The 13,186-nt window shown below is 42.2% G+C and overlaps 1 long non-coding RNA gene across 2 annotated transcripts in view; it reads right to left on the reverse strand.

Moving 5' to 3' along the window:
• Positions 1 to 13,186, reverse strand: part of LOC130145900 (uncharacterized) — a 61,656-nt gene that overhangs the window by 18,624 nt on the left and 29,846 nt on the right. The window contains exons 4-5 of one of the 2 annotated variants that reach the window (XR_008820729.1): positions 9,730 to 11,558; positions 193 to 329 (exon numbers count right to left, since the gene is read on the reverse strand). This is a non-coding gene — a long non-coding RNA (uncharacterized LOC130145900). The remainder of the gene's footprint in view (positions 1 to 192; positions 330 to 9,729; positions 11,559 to 13,186) is intronic. The other variant, XR_008820730.1, reaches the window with a different exon arrangement.

Below are 13,186 nucleotides of genomic sequence, written 5' to 3' on the forward strand. Positions count from 1 at the left end.
CCAACTGAACATCTCTGTCTCCAGCCTGGGTCCTTGCTCAGCCTTGTGACCGTCTTGTCGTATCCAGACAGAGACCACTTCATCAGATAAGTAGTAAAAATTATGCAAGCCTTTCCCAAAGACAACACTACATTCTGATAGTTTGGAACATATCAGGCAAAAAAAGATAGAATTCAAAGCATAAAATCTTACCATAAGGTAGTTTGTGCTGTTCAGCATCCTTGTTCAGAAGCCATGCATTCCTATAAGCTTCTGGGCTTGCCCCCAGAATGAATTTTTTTTTTTTGTAGAAGACAAGCTTGAACACTGAAATCCAAAGATTTGTGAAACTGGAAGGTAAACAGAAAAATAATGTTTTCCATGAGCTTTAAGATGCTGGTGAAGGAAGAGCGAGCATTACAATCATGACCAGTTACAAAGACACGCTTGCACGCTTAGGGCTTATTTACTTAGGAAGGAGAGTTTCAGGTCTCTTTGAAAAAAGATGATGTTTTCATTGACTATCCATTACAACTGTTTGAACATTTCTTGAAGTTATTTGTAAGTCATTACAGACAAACATTTCCTAATTGTGAGTGCAGATGATGAAGACTGAATCTTAGTCCCTGAGAAATAACTTGAGTCCTCTTAGTTACTCTAAAATAATTGATATGACAAGCTCCAAATTTCTTCCTTTCCCTCTTTTTTTTCCTTCATTTCTAACTGTAATTTCTATTCAAATGAAATCTTAAATATTCTGCCCTGACCTTTGCTGGAAGGAATTTAATTACCTGTAGAGTTTACATAAATTATGTGGCCTGTTTGTCTAAGATTAATCCTACACAGAGATCAATAGAGCCATGCAACATCAGGATAAAATGGCTTCTTGCAAATGCCACCAAAGGTCACAAAAATCTTTCTGGAAAGAGGGGGTGAGAGACATGGTGTGACACATTCCTGTCGTCAGTCCAGTGTATGTCACTGCTGCTACCTCTGCAGCCACTCAGGGATGATTTATCAGCTGTTAGAGGACATTTGGTACAAACACACTATAAGAACCAGCTGAGTAAAATTAATTGAATGTGGTGATGACTACAATTCATCATTCTCAAAAAATGGCTCAAAAAGTGTGAGAAGGATGATACATTGACCATAACACAGATAAACTGCTTTTCATATCAGTCTTTGGGAACAACCTTAGGCTGCCACAAATGCTATACCAGTTTTCACACAGAAAAGACAGCTCTTACTCTTTGTTTATGAGATGAAGAGGACATGCAGAGTATGCCTAGACAGGAGGCTCATTACAGATGACATGTTTGTAACTTGGTAGAGCTACTTTCTGTGTGTGCTAGGTATATGTTTACCAGCAAAGTTGAGTTCATTCTCATGTTAGCTTGACAGAATTAATGCAGTGAAGTGAAATACAGTCAGCTTCCAGGTTCATCAAGGCTAAATGGAGGGCCAAGAAATGTTTTTTCCTGTGTTAAAAAGAAACAGCGTTGAGAGAACAGAGAAGAGAGAAACAAACAATATCCTACCTGTTAGAGCAGCGATGTGAAAAACTTCCGAAGACTTTACCACACATGATTCAAACCATATGCTCTAACCTCAGTTTTCCACTGAGAAAACCTCTGATTTTGATGAACAGCCATATTCAGACCCTCACAAGACATAAGCACCAGGTGAAAAACTTTTTGATAATATTGCTAATGTGAGGACAGATTTTGACTCTAGCCAATTAGCTCTGTGCCAAAATAGGAGCTGAGCTTTTATGAAAATCAGATCCTCACTGTCATGACTAGCATTATTTTCTTTAAATCTCCCCCAGGTGGGCAGAACAATTTTAACTTAAGACTTTGAGAGCTTCAGGTTGTGTTTCCTGCCTCTGAAAGAGTAAAAAAGAGCAGACCAAGTGGTACCTTAGTTTGTAGAAACATGATGGAGGTCTCTGGTGAGAGCCATCTTTTGGGTCACAGTGTGAATGTCTTTCTCAGCTCTATTTGAGATAAACTTCTATCAGGAAGTGGGACCTACCAGTTTTATCTCCAGTGTATGAACTGCTGGGACATTATAAACCAACCGGGAAAGTTCATTTTATTGCATTTCTGTGTGATATAGCACAACAGTACTCGACCAAGTACTTCTGTTATACAAAGCAGTACAGAGTGCAATTTCACACATAGAATGATGACTTGAAGCTATACACTCTGGAGCTTCATTCAGAGTGTGGTTGGATTCATGCCCTTGGTTTGATCCACTGTGGAGGGGAGGCTCAGAAGCTGAATTTGAAGTGGGATAAAACTTGGATTTTTAAATGGCCCCAAAAGCCCAGTAGCGTTTTGATGTGGAATTATGCTCTGAACAGCATTAGCAATATTAACAATCTTTTAATTACTGTGCAAGCCTCTTTCGGCAAGCCTGGAGTCAGAACACCATGCTGAGGGACCATTCAAACAGGAATGATACACTCAGGGTAATAAAATGCCTATTGTTTCTCTGTCCTATAACAAAGCCTGGAAACCACAGATGAGATCAGGACCATATTTTGCAGGGCACTGCACACACAAGCAGGATGAGACAGGCCTTCCTCAGCTCACAGGCCAAGGGAGACGGAGGGAGAAGAGTGAGGACGAGGAGAAGGGTCATCCCTCCATTGCCTGCTTTGGTGAGAGCTGCAGGAGCAGACCCTGCCTTCCCACTCACAGCCCCGTGCAAAGTGGGCAGTACTGCCTGCAAGTGCCAGCTGCAGCTCAGATGGAACTTTTTAGGTCCCTGTTATAACACCAGGCCTTCATGTGCAGCTCTCTTTTCTGACTTGGAGCCTACGGGTGCCAGAAGAGGTCTGCTCACTGGCATGGGTGGACACACATATTTGATGCGTGGTTTTGCATTATACCAACCACTGCGGGGCTACACCGGGGACCCTGTACAGGGAAAACTGGAAATTGTCTACTGTCTGTCAAGCAACAGGAGACACTGATTGCTGGTGTAAAAATGCAGTTCAAATAATTAATTAATGAGAGCATCCTTGAGTTTTTCATCCATCTCCCACTTGGTGTTGATGGTGTGGGTTAAGCTGAATGTGAAGACATCCATGTACCTTCTGGGCTGCTGCCAGACTCTTACTGGCACCACCAACCCTGAAGTAGGCTGCTAACACTTGGGCTTCACAACAGATCTGTGTGGACATCTACCTTTTTTTGATATTTATCGAGAAGTGGCAATTCTATTAATACTGGCCCATTTTGGCACAGCACAAGGCAAAGATTCCCGGCAGCCTGGAGATGAAGTGCCCTTCAACAAGTGGACTTGTATTAGAGCAGCCCACTTGCTGGCCAGGGCACATCAGGCATGTCAACCTTCAGTCTCATCTCTGAAGGCCATGAAGCACCTTTAAAGTTCTCTTTTCCACTGACCCTCAAGAGGATCTTTGGCCAGTTTTGCGTTCTTAGGGGATGGGGATATGGGACAAGATATCTCAACTGTGATATGAAAGTGGAGCATAATAGCTGTGCAGTTAGGCATTGTCAAAATTATACTTCCATTTAATCTGTTCCAGAAACCCAGCTCTGTCTTTTTTTTTGCTACCTAAGACAAACTGTAACAGACAACTCAGGGGGGTAAAATGTCTTATCAATAGATTGTGGTGGTAGTGACACAGGATTTTAATTCAGGAGGATATATCTACATGCCTTCTATTCCCTTAGGGACTATATTATATGCTTGCTGATGTGAAAGACCCAGAAATGGTCCATACAACCATGTTAAACATTGTTTCCGGTACAATCTTAACTTAGAAGTTTTATTATGCAGTTACATGATGAGCTATATGAGAGGAGTAAGAGGGGGATATTGTTTCATTTCTCTTACAGGTCAGGACACCACCACCAGAGATCATAAAGCAGTTTATAGGTTGTGAGATTCATGCTCCAAAGGAAAGAACACACTTGAAAAAAAAATGAAAATAACAATGCAAACTGAGTTACAGCAGTTTTTTATCTGTGTGTGTTACATCAGTGCAAATCTGTGCAAAAAAAACCCAGCTCAGGTTAGCCACTTTAGGCATTTCTAAATATTCTTGATTAATATATAATAATTAAAAGTCTAAAATTCTTGAAAAAATATTAAAGACACTATAATTAATGGCAGAGTCAAAATTGAAACTAGTAGTTATTGAACATCAAGCATTTTTTACTACATCTAACCTTAGCTATAACTACAAATTCTCATCACTCCTTCACCAATCATTTCAAATATTAGCCCAAAACCTTTTTGGCATTATCCCTCTATTAACCATCCAATGATACATGAATTTTAGTACCCAGGTCCTTTCATGTGCCTTTCCTTGAAGTGAAATTCTTAGCTGTGAAGGGGCTGTGGCACTTCACCCCATCTTCCCAATGTTCTCTATGCAATCCCAAATGGTAACCAAGCACAGCAAATGTTTATGCACAGAGCTGAAGAGCTGAAACAAAGCAGCAATGATGCCATCACTGAGAACTGAGTGACCTTTGGCAGAGCAGCCCTGACTCCAAGGTCCAGCAGGCAAGGGGATTAATTTTACGGTCTGGACAGTCCTGAATTCCAAGCATAGAAATTGGATGTTTGTAATAAGCTATTTACAGTTGCAGTTCTATTATTTTTATTGGTCCTCAAGGACTCACAAACAATGCTGCACAATTTGGTCACCATCTCCTAACTCATTGTGTATTCACTGTCTCCATAAATAGATGTTGCTTTTTTGGACAGCATCCTCCATATCTCTCTTTCAAAGCAAGGAGCCACTGGGCTAGGAATTATAAAGGCTGACAGTAAAAGAAAAGACAGTTTTCTCAACTCCCACATGGCATGGCTATAAATGTGCCACCAGAGGAAAAGCTGGGAACTACAGGAGCAACCACAGCATTTTTAGTGATACTTACATATTTGCAGAATGTCCAAAAGAGGAAAGTCCTATCAAAACTCAGAGGACAAAACCTTCTGATGAAATCTTTCCATGCTGTTGCAACCAAAGCCTTTCCTTGGTACCTGAATACCACAGAGAAGCTATCCAGCACATTTTATATTAGCATGCAGTTTTCATCCAATGTACAAGGCCCAGGTGAATTTCTATGGGCAACTCATTCTAGATATATAAGGTATATTGGTGGTATGATGTATGAGTCATTTTTCCTGAACATCCAGCCTAAGGGCTGCAGAATAAGGGTCTGCAGGGGCACATGCTATTCAGGAGTCACGGCTGCAGCTGACATTATAAACCTTAACTCTGCCAGGCACCATTTTCCTATCATTCAGTTCTTCATTTTCCATGAATCTGTAGAATATTGCAAAAGCTCAGTACAGGCAGTATAGATTTATCAAGTGTGAAGCTGGGAAGCCTCATATACCAAATATGCCTTGGCTCCACTGCATTTCAAGCAGCAAATTTGGTCCATATTCTGCTCTTTGAAACACTTTTCATGAACCAGCCTCACAAAGTGACTGATAGATATGTCTGATTGTAATAATGTTAACTAAAGGTTAAAGCAAAAATAGACAAGGACTACAGCCTGCCCTGCAGAGGAATCAGATTAAATTGTAAAGTGAATTAAAAAAGATCTTTTTTTCACACTTTCCAATGAAATGACTGGGGACACTAAGCAAGAACTGGAAGGGGGAGAGAGGTAATTATATACTCCAGTGCAAACTTGTGCCATCATTACATTGATGGTATCAGTATAATACCTTCTCCCAAAATTACAGGAGTGAAAGGAAAGAAACCTGATGGGAAGAGGCAAGACCCTCAGCCTGTAGTGTATGAGTGGAGCAGACATATAATCCCATAGTCAATTATTAACCAAGGTCAATATTTATGGCACAGGGAACCATTTCAAGTGTACATTATTTATGTAGAGACCTGTAATGAGCACTTCATGCTCAAATAGAGAATATATGTACTGGGATAATTTTAATAAGAAAGCTGCCTGTCATGGGAAACAGGATATATCTCCTCGGAAATGGTCTGTGTGTCTGTCTGTCCCTGACTCTTGCTCCGATTGAATCAGTCAATATTCTCCACCATTACAATTCACAATCAGAAATATCCTTCAGCTGCAAGTTGGCAAGAATGGAATTAGATGTTTTAGACTTTGGTTTTGAAACTCCTATTTACACAAACTGAATCCAGACTGTGGATTTTTCTTGGAAAATGGTAATGTAACCTAAATTATGTGAGGAACTCCAGCTATCCATTCCACATATCCAAGTAGACTGAGGCCACTGCTGGGAGCATTTTCATTCCTCGACTTAATGTAGTTTCTGAATCACACTTCCATTTGCCTCATGAATCCTTCCTCCTCCCAGAGTATGTATCAAGGATAAGGATGTGATAAAGACTCTTGAACTAGGAAATGACAGCTTTGCTGTGACAACTGCTGAAGAAACAAGTGGCTGGTTTATATGACTGTAACATATGAGCCTTTGCATTTGGGATTTGGCTTGTATTCCACGCATTCATACAGCATCAGTCATTTACTGACAGCCCGCTCTTTATGCTGTTGCTCACACACAGAAGGGTATCATAGTATGCTGAGTCAGGTTTTAAAGGAATTTAGGCACATAAACATGCTGAATGGCTTCTAATAGGATTTCCAAATATGTTTAAGCACACAGCTTCCGAAAGGTACCTCTGAAAAAACCATAAAGCAGCTATGGGCACCTTAAAGTGCTTGAAAATCTTATAATTGAAAGCAAGTAAATTTCTTGCACTCTTGCCTGCAATTTTCAACAGGGGCTGGAGAGCTCTAAGTGTTTTGGACTCTTAAGTTGCTGTGTTCCCTTGAAAATCTCAGCCTAAGACCTTATCAAGTGCCAACAACATTAGAGGAGTCTCAGCAAAGTGATTTAGAAGTTGGTACTAATAAGCACTCTAAATCAATCCAAAACATGTCTCATGTTGGGTGACGTCTGCTATTGATCAGAGGGACAGGACAAGTCAAGTCAAGGAAACATGATTGGGAAAATAATAAAACAGCATCAATGAATGTTTCAAGGTGGGTTTTTTTTTTTAGCTTGAGTGGCTACACTAAAGCACACTGCTGGTCCAGAGGTGATCATCTGTGGGCTACTCCCCAGACAAAGAGGAGACAGTGTACATTAGAGGAACGGTAAAAATGAATTTCCCTCCTCACAATCCTCTGTTCAATCTACAGTTTATTTATGCTGTTCTTAACATTGAGACTATACCCAGCTCATTCCTTTCTGACTGATGATACATTGCTTAAATAGCACATTAGATGGGTACTTTTTAGGGATCTGGCAAAGCAGTTGATCTCTCTGTGAACAAACTAGGGAAAATACTGTCAGCTCACAGACCTGCTGATGGGCTTAGGTAGGATTATAGCCTGGAAAAGGTAAAGAAGTTGGGGGATCTGCTTCCTGGATAGGGCTTTTCTCAAAAAAAGCCATCTACAGGGATATTCACCCTACCCAGAGGAAGCTTTTTCCCTAGGGTGACTGAGGGCACCTTCTGTCCCAAAGGAAGTTCAGCTATTGTGGTTGCCTGCTGGGTAGAGTTGTGCTGTTTCGTCTTTTCCTGTTGGAACTGAAAATCTGATTGAGAAACATCTTTCTGGCACAATTTCTGAAGGCCACCCACACATCCCTGTAACTTAAATTTCTATTACTTAACATAGAGGTAACATGTCTCCCCAGGGAAGAGGAGGAAGGGATTATGTTGCAGTTGCAAACATCTGTAGGGAAGGAAGCACATGAAGCATGTATGTTTTAAAGAGGGAGCTCAGGACAGGGGGAAAGAAAAGCTCTTTGTTGCCTGGAAGGAAGGATGTTCTTCCTCCAGGGGCAGATGAGGAAGGGGATGTGAGGTCATAACTGAGAAAGGTGAGGTGAACTAGGGCTGAACGTCACCTGATGTGAAGCGGCGAAGGAAGAGAGAGGGGCCCTGTGGTGGTATGGCTGTTTCCTCACAAAGTGACCTGACTGCAGGCTGTCCTGGAGATGCCACACCTTGTAAAGGGTCTTTGGGCTGAACAACATTATCGTGCATCTAAAACTGCGCAGGGAGACACTGCGAGTTAAGGCGAACCAGCAGCCCCCCTGCCTCACTTCAGTGTCTTTTCCTTGGAAGGGGCTTGTAGTAGAACACATCAGTTTGCACTCCTGCCTTTTTACTTTTGGCAACATGAAGTAGTTAATGTATTAAAAAATAGCAAACTTAAAGCTCATGCAGGCTACTCTATTGCAGCTGTAAAAAAACGCTACACTGGTCCAGCTGGGTTGCTGAAGAATAACTCAAGACAGCTGGAGACATGGTTAAAGAAACAGTCCTCCACAGCTGGGCCTCCTAATGAAAAATATCGCGTGACAATCTCAGAAAATTGTTACTACAGAGAAGAGAAACCCTGGAGACAAGGGAAAGACAGTCTTTGGGAGGTGCAAAATTCTCACAGTTAGCCAGAGAAAGTATTGTGTACAGGAGAGCTAGTGCAGCCTGGCTTCCTATGGGTTTGTGCCTGTGGTGAGATTCATGGTTGTCTGCTCTGAAACAGATGCCAAGCGAAGCTTTTATCAAGGCCAAGGAATTAAAAATATCTCCCTACCAGAAGGATTCTCTTCTGAGTCTTTCCCCCAGTGAAGGGATTAGTAGTCTCTGTCTCTCTCCTACCTGCCTGCCTAAGACTTGCAGGAATTTTCTACTGCTTTGTGTGACTGAAATGAAAAGAGCTAGCGGGTTAAAAATGCATCTGATGGAGGAAAAATACACACGCACATACAGATCATGATCCATTCCGTTAGGAAAACGGGCTGAAAATATAGCTGATGAGGAACATGCTAACTATGCAACATATAACCTCTTTAGCCCCTGAAGCGTCTTCCTGGTCTGGAAGTTTTTGTGTTATGTAAGGAGTGGGAAAGGAATGACAGAGCGGTGCAATAAGAGCACTGAGGGTTTAAAGCTGGCAAAAACGAACCTGTTATTTTCAGCTGCTTTAAAGAGCTCTGGATAAGAGCGATCCTGCAAGCTGCCTGCCTGACCTATGTAACAGGAGTTTCACTGGCTTGCATCAGCCAGCCGCTGGCTCTTATACTAACCAGGCCAGCATTATTGTATTACATTTAATGGAGCTCCTTATGTCATTCCAGCCTTGTTTCCTTTTTCTGATCCATGTGCTTTCCCTCCCTCCCATCACCTCTCCCTCATCTCAGCTGGAGTATGCATACGTGCCCCTCTTCCCCCTGTACCAGACACCACTGCAGTGCAGTGCTTATGATTACAAATCATCTCATTAAAGCCAGACAGCCACTCAGCTGGATGCAAATTACTGACCTCCTCAATTTATGAATGTCAGACTTTTCAGGGTGGGAAGGGAGGGGGGAACAGGGTGGAAAGCGTTCCATTAAATGGTATCCATCAACCCTATCACTTTTATAAGCTAATAAAAAGGCTAAAATGAAGTTCATTGGGACTGGCTGGATCTAGTAGTACCAGCTGGTTCTATGAAATATTAATAGAAACAAGACATGTCTCTGCTTTAGAGTCTGTTAGGTGAAAGGATGATATTGTTATTGATAAGTTACTGCCCTGTCCATTCTTCTGAATGACATCTTCAGTTTCCTTCTGGCAGTGTTAATCCTCCTATGTATGTGACAAGACAAGGCTAAAATACAGGAGAACCCATTACTGAAGAGTAAAGACCCAGATTTTACAGAGGATAAAAAAGATAGCCCCAACTTGCAGGTGATACCTACTCTTTTGACCCTTTTCCATCATATATGAACTTTGCTGCCTTTCTGTGATTCCAACACGTAGCTTTGGCTCGCACTGGGAGAGGGAGGTGTGGCAGGCAAGGTCTTGAACCTGAACCGTGAGTCCTGGGGGGAAAAAAATGCAAGCTGTATTGAAGAATTCAGACTGCAAAAACACTGCTTAGCAGCATGGCAGAAGAGCTTGTTTCAGACAGTTGGATGATGAAGGTTTTCCCATTGTGATGGTGGCTGCTCAGTTCAGCAAGTCCTTAGACTTATTTTGAATTAAGAATAAATGCATGCTAAAAAATCTGCTGGTTGCTGGGATATCTGGGCAAGCTTAACATTCATATATCAAGGCAATTAGCACAGCAGATCCAGACAGATAGGAAACAAACAGAAAAACCAAACAATAAACAGGCCCGCACTATCTCAAAAATCTACAGATGGTCCTTTTGGGTAGCATGAGCACTATACCATTAGAGGGAAGGAAAGTATACCAAATGACGTCTGCCCTATGGCTGAGCAGACCATTTCCATCCATGTTAATATCAATTAAGCACTTCTCACCAGCGCTGAGAAACATTCTCCTCTAGCCTCAGCCAACCAGCTGGGCTGCTGGGGTCTCTGCAACTACTGGGCAGTACAGTCTGTGAAAGAGACTAAGAACAACTAATGGAGATCTCTTTGAGATGCTGTGAGCAAGAGCTTCACAAAGACAGAAAGATACATCATAAAATTTTTGTTCTTCTGCGTGTCTCTCCTCCCAAGATAATGGCCAGTCACAAGCTTTTAGAAACAGAATAAATGCACTAGAACATATCCCTTGGCAGAACAAGGCAGATGCAATGATAAATTAGCTGGCGGGTGGAAGACTACCTACTGTGCAGAGAACAGGTTGTCAAACAGATTCATTTATGGCTGTGAGAGTGATCAGTCGGATTCTGAGCGGTTAGTGGAAATAATTGTATCACATATTAACAGCATGCTACTTACAAAGGACAGATACGCTGTTGACTAGATAGCAGAAGCACAACTTGTCATTCAGCAAACATATACACAATAAATTTGAAGCTTAAAATCAAATCCTTTAAATTTTCCCAAAAGAGTTCAGTTCAGAGCAGAGCTCAAGCATCAGCAATGTCAGTCAAAAAGGTAACAGTAGCAACGAAAGGCTGGCAAGCAGTTTATAGCGATATCTTTATATTTTTGTCACACCCAGAGGGGACAAGGGCCAAATGAGTCTTCAAAAAACAGTAGCTAGTGCACACACAGACATCTATTCGCCAAGTGTCATGCTGCATAACTGCTTACAGCCAAAAATATCCATTACTACAGTGAACAGATGTAAGCAAGAATAACAGGAAGGAAGTGCTGCTTAAGAGAAATTTTGCAGTGATACTCAAAATGATTAAAATACAGTAACGCAGGCAGTGAATCTCTCCGGCCAACAGTAAACCAACCGTATCTTCACAAAGCATTTTGTGAATTTCAAACTGAAGTTGAAAAAGTCCCACTTTTTACTTGAACTGCTAGCATTTTAAACTGTCTTTCAGGAGCAGTTCTGATGGAGTTGCCACCCCTGCAAAGATGAACAGAGACTTATCAGGAAATAAGCACCCCTTGAGCTGGAGGAAGAGTAGGCAATAGTTAGCATGGCAATCTGCACTGTCTTACCACTGCACGGATTTTGGCCTGGCTTGGTGTGCTGGCTTCAAGGCAAACAGTTGGTTGCAATATTTTTTTTTTTGTCAGAAGTCAACTGGAGTTTTTAAAGGTGGTGGGGGAATACTTTAGTGAAATAGTTCTCTTCCGCTGATCAGCATCTTCTCCTGCTTCAAAGAGGTGAACTACATCAGAAAAGAAATGGGCAGAGCAAGCAAGTCCACAACAGACACAAGGGCTCATGATCTTCACTTGTGCTTCACGGCAGCACTCTGCCCAGGGGCAGCAGACTTTTGGAGTGCCATGGGCAAGTCTCTGCCAAATGTCTATGTGCAGGACTGACATCCCAGTTTGAAAAGAAGCAACAAATGGATAGGGAAGCATAAAGCTGGTAGATCATAAACATTCCGGTGTTTGGTACTGATGGCACACCTGATCTGAGTTTTTGGAGAAAAGACAGCAACCTGTGCCTAGGTTAGGCACAGGTATCCTACAACCCTTTTTTGGTCCTCAAAATATCTTAACTAAGAAAAAACTGTTATGAATGACTTTGAAAATTAGACACATCCAACAAAATTTCTGTGAAGAACTGTCAGCTTGACACAGCTTGTGGAAGACCTTGAGGAGTCTCTCTCCTCTTCAGCATAGCAAGCTATTTTACAGAACAGAAGCTTATGGTTAAAAAGTAGTGACAATAATCATATGAATAGGACCCTGTAGTCTAGAAAGTGTTCATTGTCTGTTTTATTTTCTCTTCAAGGACAGGCAAAAGATGTCAGACTCTACCTGAGCTATGTGGCCCCATCAGCAGAGTACATGTGCTATATTCAGTGACTGTGTCAAGGAAAATCTATTAAACTGACAGTGACAAACACCCCAGTCTCCCCCTTGCAAGGAGACTATAGTCAGCCTTGCTGATGTGCACTTTTATCCCAGGATTTCTGGAGTCCTGTGATACAGCTGCAGAGTTCAGCAAGAGCTCTGGAGGATAACCCAAATCCAGCTTTGTAACTGGTGATAATTAACAGCATTTTCCCAGTCAGAGGAGGGACTTGAACCTACACCACTTACCTACCGGGTGTAGTAGTTGGCCACCAATTACTGCACAAAATATGGTCAGGAAAGAAGGTTGCATAGTGAACTATAAGAGTCATAGAATCATAGAATCATTTAGGTTGGAAAAGGCCTTTGAGATCAAGTCCAACCATTATCCCATGATGACTAAGTCCACCACCAAACCATGTCACTAAGCATCACCGCTACATGTTTTTTAAACATCTCCAGGGATGATGATTCCACCATCTCCCTGGCCAGCCTGTTTTGATGCTTCAGCACCCTTTCAGTGAAGAAATTTTTCCTAATATCCAATCTAAACCTCCCCTGGTGCAACTTGAGGCCGTCTCCTCTTGTCTTGCCACTTGTTATCTGGGAGACTGACCTCCACCTGCCTACACTCCCCTTTCAGGTAGCTGTAGAGAGTGATAACGTCTCCCCTGAGTCTCCTCTTCTCCAGACTAAACACCCCCAGTTCCCTCAGCTGCTCCTCATCAGACTTGTGCTCCAGACCCTTCCCCAGCTCCGTTGCCCGTCTCTGGACACACTCCAGCATCTCTATGCCCACATTGAAGTGAGAGGCCCAAAACTGAACACAGCATTCAGGGCGCAGCCTCAGCAGTGCCGAGTACAGGAGGATGATCACTGCCCTAGTTGACTCACTGACCAGCTGTGTTGGGAAGTTGTCTTCCACACACTCCAGAAACCTCCTACACTGCTGCCTCTCTGCTGTGTTGTATTT

This window comes from Falco biarmicus, chromosome 3 (assembly GCF_023638135.1).
Source record: "Falco biarmicus isolate bFalBia1 chromosome 3, bFalBia1.pri, whole genome shotgun sequence".
Taxonomy (NCBI): domain Eukaryota; kingdom Metazoa; phylum Chordata; class Aves; order Falconiformes; family Falconidae; genus Falco; species Falco biarmicus.